Below are 16704 nucleotides of genomic sequence, written 5' to 3'. Positions count from 1 at the left end.
TGAATAACGGGATCAATAAAACACTGTTTGTCAAGTCCTAACACACTGATGATTGCTTTTACACTGAAGGTGGTTTCCAAATTTGGAACAACAGCATGCAGGGTGCTATTAAGTGTGAAATGAGCCTTACTGCCTCTAAATTTTAGTTTAACATCGATGATTATTGTGTTAATTACTTGATGTTGGCAGACAGCACAACGGGTCCTAAAATATCACAATAGAAAAGGCGACAAAAGCTCCAAATCACCAACTCTTAACATTTTTGATGTTTGTTCCTCATCTCTGAATGCATTTAGATGCTAATATCTGCAGTTAAACAGATCTGACTCCCATATGAAAACATCTGTATATATCCGTGTATTACAACGTTTGAGAAAAACAAAACACAAAGCTGCACATGAGCACAAGAAAATTTATCTATAGATAAAGTCACTGATGTTTAGCTATCTAAAGTTATAGGTTTAACTAGCCTCCTAAATCATTAAACTCATGCAGAAATTATTTTAGACTGACTAAAATCAACGTGACCTCCCACACTGAAGAAATCATCAGACGTGTGTCAGCTCAGGCATTTCACAGCTCCGTGTGTCCTGTCAGTCATTCTGACAGCTTGATGAAACAGCAGACTTTACACGGAGTCATGGTTAATACAGTTGCATCCTCATAAAAACACCCCCACACAATCATAAACACCTTGTCCCCCCCTCCTGACCTGTGAGACACACACAGTTCAGACTACCAGTCAGCAGTTTCAGTGCCACTGTGGTTGAAGAGTTTGCCTGTTTTCCAGCACTCCACTTGCATTAAGACGTACTCCTCTCATTTGACTTTCAAGAAAATAAAGTTTTCCTTTCCTCTGTCGAGCTGCTCCTCCTCTCTGTGCTCCTCCAGGAGGAAAAGCACCGGAGCAACTGGCCTGCAGCAGCGCAGTGAGTGACAGCTCGAGCCCACACGCTGACACCGCCATGATTTCACCGCGGGAAGAGGCACGGAGGCCTGGAAAGAAAAGTCTGTCCCCAGAGTGTCATCAGTCTGAGCCTCTTTCGCTCCATCTCAAATGGGCCAATCGCTTTTACACACATCTACACAGCAACGATCAGATTCAACACAGCCTGCACATGCCGTTAAAACGATCTGAGAAAAACTCATTCCTGAGGGATAATAGCTTTAATGCGTGGATCAAATTGCAGAAAACCTGGCAAAGTATCAATTTGCACGTAGCCTTTTCCCTTCTAAAACCTCACCAACATTACAGAAGCAGCTAGTGTGTCTACGTGCGTGTGTGTCAAGTGCCGTCTCATTACGCCCTTACTCAAGTTTCACTGCAGTCGGATTAGTGAGACACTCAGAGCAGAGTAAAGCTGGTAACAGCCATCTCTTCTCAGAAGCCTCGTCTCCTTCGTTTTCCCTAGAAATGCTGTGTGGTCTGCTGGTGTGGTGGTCAGGGCACCCCTCACTCACCAAACAAGAAACTGGACGACTGAATGGGGCCTGAGCTGACAGCCTTTTCTCTCGGCTCACTTGCTCAGGAAACCTCAGCGCAGCCACATCATTGTGCTTTTCAGGATAACACTACACTGTGGTGGGCTGCGGCTGTGGGACTGTGATACTTTGAAAGGGAGGGTTAGTGTAGGGGAGGCTGGGTAGGATTTGAGCTGTTTATTTGAACTGTGCCATCGTCCAAACAGTCAGCTGCTTCCCAGCTCTCTCGTCAAGCCCCGGGGCTTAAGCTAGGATTGTGCTGTTGGTGGGGAGAGAACAACTCGATATCCCCCTCTGGGCAGAGGCTGCCCTGAGCTTGGGTTACTTTAGGGAACAATACATGCTCTGTTCACAGCCTCCTCTGTGAAGACAGAGGCTCAGAAAGGCTTGCTAATGTCAAGCGTGGCCAGGGGACTCGTGCATCACAACATCACGCTGCACAGGGCTTAGAGAACATGGCTTCTCAGCTTTGTCTCTAAATGGCCCAGCAGAGCCTCTGTTCAGCACAGTAAGAGCTAAACCAGACGTCTGACCCATAACAACAACCCGTTTGCTCCACGCTTGAAACGCCACCCCCCCAAACTTGTGGGATTTTAGGTTTTGCACGTCATTGTTTACAGTAAAATCTGACACGTTGAAGAAGGAGGGGATGCTGGAGCCCTGGAATCAAACAGCTCCCTCAAGAAGCAACTTAATCTGTAGCAGATGGTGACAGTCTGAGTGATGTTCATGGGTTTGGGCAGGCTTCTAAGAACAGAGGCCAAAAGCCTGTGATGATGCACCAGAAGATGGTGTTAAATAGGAAAATTCTGCTGCTCGTTAGACTTTGTTTATATCAAATACACATGCTTAAAATTTCATTTCCAGGATACAAACCTAAGTTTGCACACACAAAGAAATAAACATCCCATCTCCACTCCATCTGCGGCTAAGAGGTACAGATCTTTCATCTGAGCACATGGGGGCGATGTTGAGCTGGAGGTCTGGCTGCCACAGCTTCTCATCGTACCCAAAGCCTGATGGAGCGCAGACAGTCTGTGGTAAAATAATGAAATGTGGGTTGAGAGGGATGAAAGCCCTGCTGTGTGTGTGCAGGGCAGAAACACATGCAAGGGATCTGTGGACTGCTGCTAACAAACCAGGATCCTGCTCTGTAGCCCTCTTTAATCTGCCCTGAGGCTCATCAGAGCTTTATTTCTGCGCTGCATATTTATGAGAATCAGAGAGGACGAGAAGGGAGAGAAAAAAGCTAACCTCTTTTCTACTGGGAGCAATTAAAGCCTTGCTTTCATCAACCCTGATCAGAGTCTTCGTGCTCTTGCTCTGTTTTAGCTTTTTTGTCCTTACAGCGTGTGTTTAGACTTTCACTTCTCTCCTCTAGTGCTAAAAGAGTTGACACGGAACCGTCATCACCAGACACTCCTTTAAAGTAAACAGCACAACAGCAGTAGGTTACAAAGTCTGACTCCAGGCTTTCACACATCCTGGGGTACAGCAGTGAGAATTTACATTACAGTAACAGCTTAACTTGTGCACAAAGATAAGAATCCAAGAAACCAAATAAATGCAATAACCCTCATCAGATGTAATATTTAATTGTATTTAATTGTTTTATTGTGGGCGTACACTTGAATGACAACCTCATCTGCAGCAACAACACTACCAGCCTTTTCTTCCTCAGGTGGCTGAGGTGAGCTGGTCTGAGAAGCTCAGGTCGTTTTCACACCTGATAGTCCGGTAGACTCGGTTCGGTAATATTCATAATATTTTGTTTACATTTGAGCTGGTGCATTTGCATTCACACTGCACTGTGCAGTCGAGCCAACCTGTTCCCCCACTCGCCTGTGGTGGCGCTGCACCAAGAACTACTGAAAGGAACGACACAAAAACCTCTGAAGAAGACACTTCTTCTTCTATTCTTCTGGAAATATAAACAAAAACGGAGTGGCGTCAAATTTTAGCGGTTTTAGGAGTTCTGTTTTGTCATTTTTCAACCATGGACTCAGCATGAGCGGAAGATGAGGCAGAAGACCATGGAGAATATTGCTTTTCACACAAGGCAGCTGACGGCTCCATATGAGGTAAGAGAAATGAGTGTTTGTTTGCTCTGCGTTGTACTCCACTTCCTGCTTGCAGAGCGGGGCCCGGTCTGCTTGTATTCACATTGCACTCGAACCGCGCTCGAGTTTTCTTCTACCGGACTGAGACCTAGGTTTTAGACCGGGCCAGAGTTCGCCTGTTTGTTCCGTGACAGAGTTCGATGGCGAGTTCACACCTCCCCAAAGGAACTGAACTTCCTAGACAAATAGGCTAGAGTTGGGGATAACAGGGCTGGTGTGAATGCACCCTCAGTCCTCACCTCCTTCTACAGGTGTGCAGTGGAGAGCATCCTGTGCTCCAGCATCAACGTGTGGCATTGAGGCTGCACAGCTGCAGAAAGAAAAGCTTTGCAGAGAGTGGTGAAGGCTGCACAGAAGATGTTGGAGTCAGCCTCCCCACCATACACCTCCAGATGCAGGAAGAGGGCCACCTGCATCACGAAGGACCCCACTCACCCAGCACACACTTTTTGCCCCGCTCCCCTCAGGAAGGAGGTTGAGGAGCATTAAGTGTAGAACCACTAGACTGAGGAACTGTTTATAAATTTCATAGAACACCAATCCAAAATATTCAAGCTACCAATTAGGGGTTTATATTTGTACTGACAGTTTAACCGCTGTGTTAAACCACAGTGTTTGTACTACGTGTCTGAGACTGATGATGCCCAAGCTAGAACTATTATCATTTTGTTTGGAAGACCTGATGGTCCACAGCAGTGGCGTATGGAAAAAAAAGACTTTGAGAAGTAAAATGGATGTCACACACACACACGGTGGATTATGACAGAATGGTAGATTATTCCAAACAGGCACTATCCACTTATGCATTCACACATGCAGCTCCGAGGCATCCTGAGACCTCATTAAGGTGGTCTGCTCTCTCTTCCTCTTTGGCAATGTCACCCCAACCACAGGGACCGAAGACTGACACAGGCATAATTGGCCTGAACGCACCAACAGCAAGCTGGGAATGGCTGGGTTTAGATAAGTGGTGTGTGTGTATATGAGAGTGTGGTGCTTTGACCCTGTTAATGCCGCACAGTTGGCAGGAGAGCGGTCAATGCCACACCGGATCAGTGGATTCTGGCGGTGAAGGGGGTAGGATCTCTCCTGGGAAGAGGAGAGTGCTGCGCTCTCAACACCTCTACTGCTTCCCTTCACTTTCACTCACTGGGAGCATCTTTATGTCAAAGTCTGACACGATGATAAAAAAGACGACAATGGCTAAAATACAAGAATTTTTCACCTTAAAAGGATCACCGGTTCTCTCCTTACAGATGGAGTAAACTAAAGCCAAACAGGGAGATTTTGGTCTTATGCTTTGTATTTCCCCTCTATCTGACCCATCTTTGCATCTTCATATTAATCCTTCTACATTACCTAGACTGCTGCCCAACACACCACAAAGTTACCTTTGACGTCTGAGACGAAGGAGCGTGCTCAGTGCAGAGCTGCTCACCATTCAGCCCAGACTGGCTGCTAAGCCGCCACATATCTCAGCGTGGCAGACACGGGGGGGACCAGCAGGAAATCTAAGGCCTTTCACTTTGATCTCAGGAGTTCAGCTCATTTAAATGTTTGTGTTTGAGATGTAGACCTTTAATTTTGGCCTGATGCGTTCCAGGCTCTTTGGGTTTAGCTTGGCATGTCGGATATAGGAGTGTTTACACAGTCTCCCTGCAGCTCTCTCCTGGTGCTGAAATAAGTGCATTAAGATGGATGGATTTACTTAGTCTCTAACCTCGGGGACTGAGGGAACAAACTCTGAATGACCTCTTTGTGTTGAAGGAGAACATAGAGCCTGGCGAGCAGACTTCAGCACTAAGACCCCTCACAGCATCCACACTCTAAACTCGTGTTCTTACATAAACTATTTATTTCATAGACATACTTGCCAAAAATATCAGACAGCCTTCTGCATTCAGCAAACTGAGCATTTCTATAAAAAAGTAGATAAATATCTGCATATAAAACTGATGAAAAACTCACTTTAAAATCAAACTAATTAACGTGGACTAGTGAGATACAACTACAACAAGCATTCAAATGGGATTTTAAACTGTGCAACCAAAATGTTGCCATTTTTCACCTTCCACGGGGACTGGGTGTATTGTTTGAAGCAGCGAAGCAGTAAATCAGCCGGCGCTTCCCTTGATTTGTTAACCTTTGTTTGGCTGTGTCAGCAGATGAGGTATGGCTGGAGTAGACCTTTTCACAGTCGTGAAATAGAGCTTCTGTCTCTGTAGACCCTGCTGTGGGGAGGAGGAATGGGAGGCGAGGGTCTTCCTTCTGTGCAGCACAGGATATTGAGCTTCCTTCACTCCTTAAGAGAAGCATGAGCTGCTTCTAGCAGGGGGTGGATAACCAGCCGAAGGACGGATGACAGAAGCTGCTGGAATCTGTTTAACTTTCACCGTTAAAGCCTTCAAGATTCCTGTTTCATTCCTCACAACTGACATGAATTTCTAAGATATTTTGTTGGAGCTTGACCAGTGTTTTAACAAAAACAGTGCGTTATTCCCGCAGTTACATCAGGACGTCTACAGCCACGTCTCCACAGATGTGACTTTAATCAGTTTACATTAACCCAGCATTGTTCATCTGTGTCTCCATTATCGGACCCTGCTTGGTTTTTGGACCCGCCTCAGCTGTGGTTCCAAGCGAGCCGAGTCCAGCAAATGATCTGACGTCCACAAACTGCAGCCGTTGATCGGCCCATGGATCAACGCCATTGGATGAACCAAGGCTGTACTTACAAACTCTCAGTGTTCGGATTAGCTCTCTAGTGTTAGCGACTAGCGACAAGCCTAGCTGTTTATGGAGACCTTTGGAGACTAGAGGCTGCACATGAAGGCACTAATCATTCCGCAGTCACTATCAGCGAGCTGTGCCGCTCCCTCCCAAAGCTCTGACGATCCCGCCCATAGTGGAGGGGGGCACACTTGCAAAGGAGACACACCCACACCTGAGAAGAACCAAATGGAAACGAGATCAGAGTTGTACTCAACAGTGGAGAAGTGGCTTTAGTGACCTTGCACAGACGATCCCAGCCAGTTCTCTGAATGCACAAAAAGGCCGATAGACGTCAGGTCATCTTTCCTCTGCGACCCAGGTCGAGTTCCACAGGCAGCTTTGATTTCTTGACACACAAACCCACACAGACGGCAGAGGTCAGCACGAGGGCTGTGTGGGAAGCCTGGGGTAGTAAACCAACACTGGCGCTGCAAAAGGCCATTCCTCTCTTTCCAGTCCACTGAATGAGTTAGAAAGCTGCCAGCGTGATTTGTGGCGTGATTATTGCTCTCTATATCACTTGAGATTAGAGCAGGTGGCGGCCCACAGCCTGGAAGCACACATGGCTTTATCACCAGTCCTCCTCTCAGGAAACACAGAGAGAAAAACAAGCCCTCAGCTCCCTCCCACACAGAGGTAATACGCTCGCAGGCAATTTTGCTGCCAGCAGAGCTCTCTATGACAATCCAGGGAGCTCTTCAGCTCTGATATCTGCCACAAAAGTTCACCTCCGCTTCTCTCGTTCCACTATTTTTTTAAACAATGCCATCAGCGCTGCAAATTACACCTTCCACACGGCACATTATTCTCTCCCCTGGTGACAGACATACTCAAGCCTGACACACTTCACTAGTGGCGCTCTTCACACAGGCGCGAGCCCCGGGTCTCTCTGTAGCACCGCTTCATTTTCACATTAACTCCAGTAAAGCATGGTGGAATCAGCCTGGTGCTAAGGGGGGAAACTGAGAATCACTACAGTGTGCACTTCAGTTCACCCCCACACTGAACTCTGTCTCACATCACAGACGCAGCTGCAGGAGGCATCTCACGAGGGACGTGATTCTACAATTTATCTACCAGACGAGTCCTTAAAAGAAAAAAATACAAGAGCTTCCACAGATTTATAAAAATAGTACCGTTCAGTCGAATATGTGCGCCAGCTTTTTTCGTTTTCTAATTAAAGACGCTTTAACAATAAAGCTTTAAGTACCGTATTGTTCACCCTATAAGTCGCGTTTTTTTGCATAATTTGCATGCCCTGTGACTTATTTATGTTTGTTCCTCATATTTATAAACCAATTTTTGGCTGAGATTTGACCGTTTTCATTCATTCTGACTGAAAATATTGAACACTACCATTTTCAGCCGCTAGATGGCACTCATATTTGGCATACCGTTGTATCGTGTAATAGGTAAAAGTGGCTATTAATGACACAATCGGTTTGCCATAGCCTGCCACCGTCATCTGCCTGGAGAAACAGTCAAATCAGCTTCATTTCGCTGCGCCGCCCCGATGAAATGCAGCTGATTTGAGCATTAAAGTGCATTTATAAAGTAAAAGTTCAACTGAGACACACCTTTACTATAACGTCGAGCAAACAAATAACTGTTTTTAGGTGGTTATCTTGCTAAATTCTTGTTAAAGTCCTCCTGTGCACGCTCATGTGGCCGCCACTTGGCAGCCAATCAATTTTTGCCACAACACATTTCCGGGTTGTCAGCGGCGACGCATAATAGATGCAACGTATCCGGCGAAGCGACATATTTATGGATTTTTCCACTTTATTAGACATATTTGGACTGATGCGACTTATAGGGCGGAGTGACGTGTATGGCGGTAAATACGGTACTTAACAGGCGACTAATCTTCTGTTTCTAATATTTGATGTTGTACTCCTGCAGATTTTTAAACAATGCCCCCAGGTGGAAACAATGAGCGGCAGCTCTATATCTCAGACAAGCTTCACAGTAGAAACAGCATTAATCATTTCAAAAGGTGAACTTTACATGACTGGCATGGCGTTTTGACATTCTCAACAGTTTATACTCAATTGCAGCTTACGTTAAGATTTTATGAGATTTTACCACCAATTGTTGAACGTCAAGAGTTTTATAAGGTCGCACGCTAACATCAGCGTTGCCTTTAAAGAGTTTATTTCTACTTTCAAATGTTGCCTTTGGCGCAATTGGCTGCTTTCTTTAGATATATAACTATTTACTCAATGGTCATTTATAATAATCAAATTCTGACAGTAATAAATTATAATTAGATTAAACTGTTTGTAATTAAATTGGATTCATAATTTGAACTTACTACTTCTCTGTATTGTGCCTCACTGTTGGTGCTGTATAAATAAACTGAATTCAACTTTTCAAACGTATTTGCAAACTTAATTCCACAATTTCCACACGTCATATAATTTACTCGTCATTTTTTCATCCAGCTGTGGTTTCTGCTTCCTGCTCTGCTGTTCTCTGCCTGCCTCGTGGAGCTTGCTGTCAGGGAGCGAGAAACATCGGTGTGTGGTTACCATGGAGACTTTAATGAGCCTCTGGCGGCAGCGTTGACGCGTTTTCTATCATAGCTCACTTCTTCTTCAGTTCAGCTGAGACGTTCCTAAAAGGAAGTCTTAAATTATCATTGAGCTTTAAAAACAAGTAGATGGATGCTTGATTTACAGGATTAGCGCTCTTCAACATTAATTCACCCCCACAGTTTTAATTTTAACGTCTTTACGCTCCAAATAAGGTGCGCTGCTGATGAGGAAATGTTCACGACGATGATTTTAAACAGTATTATTGGAATCTGCTCTGAGCAGCGTGAGCTCAGTCACTGCTCCTTACTGAATGTAGCGACAGGCGTGGACCGACAAACTCCTGAAGGATGAGAATATGAGCAAGGATGAAATATTGCAGCGCTTTACAGCTTTAATGATTAGGTAGAGCAGTCACTGCGGCTCTGTCTGTTTCTGTACAGTCTGCTCCCTGGACAGCAGTTACACGGCTCGGTTCTGATTTCTACCCACGGCAGCTCAGGAGCAACAAGCACTGTTGTTTATTTCACAAGTGGCCGAGAGGCAGGCTCCATGTTTCTGCTCTGAGGCCGAGCAAATGAAGCCGGTTAGCTCGCCGACACCTGCAGGAGAACTGACTGCCGTAGTAATTAGAGATAACATTTAATGACTCTCAGCTAATGAAATCCATTCCTGCACAAAGTGAACCCGGAGAGAGAAACAGAGTGGCAGTCAAAGGCCGGGGGGACTTTAAGCCCCGCGTTTTAAATCTGAGGCGAAGAAATAAAAAAGAGCCGAACTTTCTTTAAGAAATTATAGCACACAAGAAATACCTCATGAACAAACAAACAGTGCTTTTAGTGGGTACGAGAGAAGACTGAAAGATTAAAAGTAGGGCTTCAAAAAGACGCCCCGAGTCTGGTTTTAGTTTCACTCCATCAGGAGAAAAAAGAAGCTTTGACCAAAGCTGCGGCTGCTGAAACACAAATCAACTAAAACACCTAACCTGTGGAGATTATTATTAATTTTAACCAATTGTTCACAGAATTACCATTAAAAAGATCCATATTTCTGGTGTACGGTTTGATAAATGTGTTAAAAATAAACTATTTAACCTAAATCTTACAGTAGAACAGAAATATTATTATTATTGCAGAATTAGTTGTTTATTTTTTTTATTTAACTTGTTCTAGAACATCTGGGTAAAACCATCTATGAATAATACCCTACTCTTCACTAAACAGCTGTGTACAATGATCATATTATATATTTATTTATATATTCTTTTATGCTGTTTAAATGCAGTTTTTCCTGATGTGTCTGACATTATTTTCTCAAGCTAAACCCAAATAAGAATTTTATTTTTGTACAAATAATTTGAAGCTCTCACCAACAAACAGACTTTTCACATCTGCCTCGGGGCAAATATTGACACCGACACCCCCCCACAAACAAATCCTCTCTTGCTGTTTTTGTTGGAGCGGTTGCTTATCCTAAGTTTTGGTTGCATTAGAGCACTGCTAATCCCCTCCAACAAAAACTGACCCGACTCCTTTAATCTCAACACCACCCTCTATAAAAATACCAGAGCCCTTTACTCGCCGTGCACCTGGATTCTTTTACTCGCCTCTTGCAACGGGCAACAAGCGTCATTAGCATATGGCAGGAGGAGGGGATGGAGATGGTCAGAAAGGAAGAAAAGACGAGATATTTAAATGGAAATAGGGGCCAAGAGAGAGGTCCATCATGAGGCAGAGAGAAAGCATATTTGTGCACTGTTTCCCGACTCGGGTCCTTTCAGCGAGGGGGAGAGAGGGTGGCCCTCTGTTGATTTAGGCTGCACAAAGGAGGCCCTAATCCTTTCAAAGAATCCAAATCAGTCCACAGTGGGGGCACGTTCAAAAGGAAACCTCCCTGTCAAGCATGGCCATTGAGCTGCCCAGTGCACGCCACAAATCAAGCCCCGCGGGGAATCAAAGGCCACAAAGTGGGAAATGTGCACGGAGGTCTGCACCGAGGGAGAGTGTAGGGAAATGAGGAGCAGTGATGGGGGTTGGTGGGAAGGGCCTATCATCAGCAAACTGCCCCAATTCAGCCACAGCAATGAGCGGGTCACAACCCTCGTCTCTGAGTCTCCCCTCCTGGAAACTCTCCCCCATTACAGAGGAATGCCCATTCACACAGGGCACCTCCATTATCCCCACGCCAGAGAAAATAGGGCTGCCTTTAACAGCAAATTAGTGACTTGATAATGAGGTCACATGTGGCGTTGGCACATGGAGGCCATAAACAGACGCCTCATTTCATCCGCCTGCAGCATCACCACATCCTCCTCCTTCCTGCTCTGGTGCAGCTCAGCACGTCTGCGGCAAAAAGTCACGACCGCTGCACGATTCTTCACAACACGTGCAGCCACAGCAGTGAAACAGCCCCCGTTAGATTAAGACCAGGATCAGCTTTTATGTGTTAAACTGCTGAGCAAGCATCTCATCTCTGTTGAACTCATGTGACCACAAGAGAGATGTCTTATTTAAAATGACAATACGCGAAGAAGGAACATGAAGGAGTGCCAGACGGCCGGGGTTACACCTGCAGCATCACACTAATAATAATAACAGGAGAAAAACTGTACCTTTAATTGCAGCTGTGCTGAAAAATTTCTCTGAACTGGCATCGGAAACCTGGAAAAGAGGAGAGTAAAAATATTTCAAATCACATCCAAACGGTTTAAAAATCACATTTAACCATACGTCTGCAAATGAGTGCAGCAGGGTGATAGAAGTAATCGCATTTACTCGTGCCACAAATAATTAGAACAACTCAGTAATTATTTACAGCTTTTTATTTAAAGTGAAATGATCTCCATGTGATATTTAAATATATATATTTTTTATTCTTAATCACTTTCAGGATCCCCTAAAATCAGCCTGCTGTTCCCCTGCTGGCCACTTGATGGCACTGTTGCTCCGTGACACAGCAGACCTGTTTGTGGAGCGTCAGCGTGTTGGATTAAAAAAAAAAAAAAAGTGCAGTGATGGGATTTAAAGCTGAATTAGACAACAAAAGCCTCGTGGAGTTTAAGATCCGAATTCACTGATTAACTGAGTTTAAACAACGACACAGAAGGAAGAAAAGTAGGTTTCCATATTTACAGATGGTGGAATCATCACCTCGGAGGAAAACAGCTTTCTCTGAATACATTTGAAAATCCTTCTGAGGCGTCTTTAGCTCCGGAAATAAAGCTAAAATGTGAAGTCAGAGGAGCTGAAGTGGACGTGAAGGTGATGGTTTCTTTGTGCCAGCTCTGAGCGCATCATGATCATGCCCTCCCGACGGAGACTATTGTTTCAGATCCTAAAGGAAAAACGAATAAACTCTGTCTTTTTTCATTTCAAACTTAAATAATTTCTGTTATTGGTGCAACCCGCACAGGATGCAAACACAAGCTGCAGAAAAGATGCCAACAGGACTGAGGGGTTAGGTTTCGACTTTAGTCAGACCATTTTACAAAACAAATCATGAAACCAAAAAAATAAAAATGTAAAAAAGCAGCTGTAAGGCGGCGGTGTGCATACCTTGCATTTGGGTAACGAGAATAATAAAGTCAGCTGTTACTTTCACATTTTTCTGTTCAAATCCTGTAATCCACACAAGACGCGGGGCAGTCTACTCCCGTGGCACGGAGCGCAGCCATGCAGAGGCACAAGGAAGCTTTCCAAGAACTACAATCCAGACGCGTGCACGGACACTGCGCCCTGCGGACAAAAGGAGCGCGCCAGGCTGAAAAATCCGCTTTCTCTCCCTGCTCAGGACGCAGCCTTGTTTTGGTCACGTAAATATTCTCCTGTAGGAAGTATCCACGGGATGCGACGAGCAGGATCCGGGAGGGTTCGTGCGTCCGTGCGCGGCAGGAGGAGCAGAACAAACCAATCCAACAAAGCGCACGGCCAGTGTTCCTCTGTGGAGACGCGAGACGAACACGTCTTCCCCCTCCGCCCTTCGATGTGTTGTCTTCAAAACGGCTCCGGATCAGGGGCGCGCAGGAGCCGCTGCACAGCCGCGTCCAAACCCTGACAAACTCCCATTCATTCAGAGACCGACGGAGACCCGCTGCTGCTGGGGTCCTCCCACTTCCTGATCCGAACCGACCTCAGCTGCGCTCCTCCACCGAGTAAACACGCGCGTGGTGCGAGGGAGGGCTTCCGAAAAGCTTGGCACAAGGTCGCAGGGACGCGGTTACCTTTTGCGTAAATGGTGCGCAAAAGGAGAGACAGCCGCGCTCCAAAGATACATAAGGAGGCGAGAGGGGGAGAGAAGGAGAGGGGGAGGGAGGAGAGAGTGAGAGTGAGAGAGAGAGAGATTCTTTTACTCCACAGTGAGATGATGTCAGCCGTTAATGAATTCCCCAGCAGGGTGCTGCTACTGTGAGAGGAGCAAAAACAAAACTCTTCTTATGAGCAACATGCACCTCCTCGCTGCCTCCCAGCTGTAGGCTCCGTCTGGGGTGGGGTGGGGGTTGGGGGGGGGGGGGGTCAACAAGGATAAGACATTTTGGGCCTCCACCTGGCAGAACCAAATCAGGACCAGCCTCCTCAGACTCCCCAGTTACATAGCCTGCAAATCAACAATTACAAAACATCTTTACAACCCCCCTGGAGGTTTAACTTTTCTAAGAGAGCCACTCCCCTACTGGTTGTTTCCCAGTTCCTAAAGGACGCACAGAGTCAGGTGTCACACTATCCTGCAGAGATTCACCCAAAGTGTATAAATTAAACTTAACTGTGGAGGATGCAGAAAAATCTTCGAACAGTGCCAGACTTTGTACCCTATAGCTTATCTAATGAGCATTACCAAGAGGTGAAGAGTTGAGGGTCAGCACGAGTACAATAGAGACACTACAGAGGACTTTCACTGCCAGCGCTGCCTAAACAGTCACGAAGCAGAAAACAGACTCATAGCGCAGATGCTAATCTGTCCCTCAGTAACAGACGGAGAATCCGATGGCTGGCTGGGATCAGTCGTAGAAACATGAGGTCATGGGAAATGGGACATTACAGTGGTCAGCATTTCACAATGGCCTGACAAATCCTCACTCTGAGTCCGCTGCAACTCTTCTCTCCAAACTACAACAAGGCTTTTAGTCTCTCAACTAAAATATCGCTCGAGATCGTATTTTAAATATTGACCAACTAGTGGAGCTCATAGCATTGGTAAACTCTTTTGTAAAACTCCAGGACAGATTTTATTGACATTTTCAGGCAGTAATCTCTTGGAGTTACACCCGCAACTGATTGCGATTGTTTTGGAGTCAATCCAATTCAAATAATACCAAAATGGCTACAACTAGGCCAGTTTTACAGATACTGAGATGGAACTTTATGTGGTAGTGGCTGAGAGTGATTCGTACTACAGACTTGGAGCTCGGTCACATCTTGTAAGAACGTGAATGAAGTCATTCATCATTCCAGGGATCTCTCGTAAATGAGTCTCAATGGGATTAACCTGTCTAAATAAAGGTTGCGCGAATTTACGAGGTTTGAACAAGGAAGGTGCGAGGAACTAAAATAGGAAATGAATTCAATCCATTTGTATGGAAGTTTGGTCACAAATGGTCACGAAGAAAAACCCCAGCTCCCCCGTTCGTCCTGTTAGAGACGCCTTCACATGAGTCTTGTGCACCAAAGAGATTCAGTGAATGAAAAAATAAACCTCTGGCTTGCTGTTGCACGTATGTGGTGAAAACATCTTGTATAACTGCAGTGATGTGACTTCATGTTACCACCAGTGATCCAGATGTGTGGAGCAGAAGTGCCATGAATCACACTTCAAAGCAGCAAATGTTCTCACAGTAGTTACATGTAGTTAGTTCACATGGAAGAGGGGATTAAAGATGGTGTACCTAGAGCTTACATTCAAAGCCAGCTTTAATATATATATATAATATATTTTTATGACTGTCATGGAAAAAACAAATGGCTACTAGTCTTTCTCGGGGGGTCTGAGCAGCAGCAGTGAACAAGCTGCTGTTCTCCATTTTATACGGCCGTTATTAGATTTGAGAACGATCACAAGTCTGAGATTTTGGCCACGCTAACAAACAACGGTGCCCAGATCTCACGCTGAGCATTATTTTTAATTCAGATGAAAAGCCGGCAAAACGAAGCACACACGCTAAAATGAGAATGCTGCAGTTTCACATGGGGGAAAAAAATAAAAACCCTGCGTGTGCAACAGAATGAAGCAACAAGATCAAACACAACGTCTGGATTTGTGCAGCGTATCTCCATAATTGCTGTCTGGGCATGCAAGTTCTATCTATAGAGCATCAGCTTCACACTGGCATTTTGTCATCTTTTATTCTCTTTTTTTGGACGCTGATTCTCCGCTTCAAAGAAAGCAGATTCATGTTTCTGCCCCTACCCCCCACAACCACGGTTTAATTTTACAGGAACTCTCTGAGATTACCATCACAGGGGACCTGTTTGCCTTTATGAGCTTTCCTGCCATGATGACAAATCTACTCCTCAATTAAAACATTAGTGATAAGTGTAACATAAGTACTGGCAACATGATATGTTAAAAGGGTTTTTGTGCATTTACCCATTGAATCTAAACTCTATCTTTGCTTTACACGGCCTCAGATAATGGACTGCATGGATTAAAGCAGAGATGCTCTGATTGGGGAGGAGCAGTAATCTCATGTGAGTGGTACCTGAAAAACAGCTTCCGCTCACAATGACAGGTGAGGAAGACATCTATGAAACCAACAAATCATTACAGGATGATTATGATACAAGTTACTTCATAACTTGTTTTTTAGAAGTACCCCTGAGAACAATAAAATAAAAGAAGTAAAATCAGGTTTATTTTGTGCAGTCTCATTTACATTGGACGGTGACCCCTCTACTACATAAAAATAATAATTCAGTGAAGATGTTGATGGCTTGGCGAGATCTTTGTATCAATAATGCAGTGTACCCCCAATTAAGTGTGGTACGCTGTGATAGATTGGGGAGGGTTTTGAGCATGTACACAACTTCCTTGTGGTGGTTTGTCATTGTGGTGTCGGAGCCTATTTATGACGTGGGGACCTCTCACACTGGTGTGTGACTTGTTCACTGAGATCAGTGTTGCCAGATTGGGCGGTTGTCATTCAGATTTTGTGGGTAAAAATTGCTTTTGGGCAGGTGGGGATAATTTGAGCAGATTTGGAGTCAGATCGGCAGTTTTTGAGTTAACTTATTAAACACATTTCAAACAATCATTTATCATTATTGGTTCAAAGCTCCCCTGACCTTTCTCCATCACTGATTGGCATCACATTGTCATCTCTGCCAGGGCGTTCACAACAGAGAACTGGTGAGGCAGTTTTAGTGGCCGCCTCGTTGAGTGGGGGGACCCGTTGCGGTACGTCGGAGCGGCCGCCATATTGGATGTGGCAGAACTAATAAAGGAAATGCACTGAACTTTATAAAGCACCGTTCTACAAAGTGTTTTATGCTAATGCCTGCCATTCACACTTACTAATATATTTGGAAAACAAACAGGCACCAAAGACAACATTTACAACTTTTAAAGTGATTATTAAAAAGGTTTACTCCTAAGATATTTAGGTTAAAGGTAAGCAGTAAGCCAACATGCGTATTCTTTTGAGTGTTTACAACTACTGATGTGTGTAACACTATTACTGTGGTGATAAATATAGAACTATTCATATTGAACATTTAAGCTGTGTCTATAATAACCAGATCCTGTTGATTCTCTGAATAAAAAACACTAACATCCTGATCCCTGCTCAATAATTCAGGTAGAAATAT

General features: G+C 44.8%; 1 protein-coding gene across 1 annotated transcript in view; it reads right to left on the bottom strand.

Moving 5' to 3' along the window:
* Nucleotides 1-16704, bottom strand: part of LOC119420706 (autism susceptibility gene 2 protein) — a gene marked incomplete in the record, with an annotated part of 157315 nt that overhangs the window by 34538 nt on the left and 106073 nt on the right. The window contains 1 exon segment of the mRNA XM_037688134.1: nucleotides 11520-11568.

This window comes from Nematolebias whitei, chromosome 14 (genome assembly GCF_014905685.2).
Source record: "Nematolebias whitei isolate Nwh7 chromosome 14, NemWhi1, whole genome shotgun sequence".
In the NCBI taxonomy this organism is placed as follows: Eukaryota; Metazoa; Chordata; class Actinopteri; order Cyprinodontiformes; family Rivulidae; genus Nematolebias; species Nematolebias whitei.
Note: the sequence above shows the minus strand (reverse complement) of the source record. Positions and strands in the feature narration are given on the sequence as shown.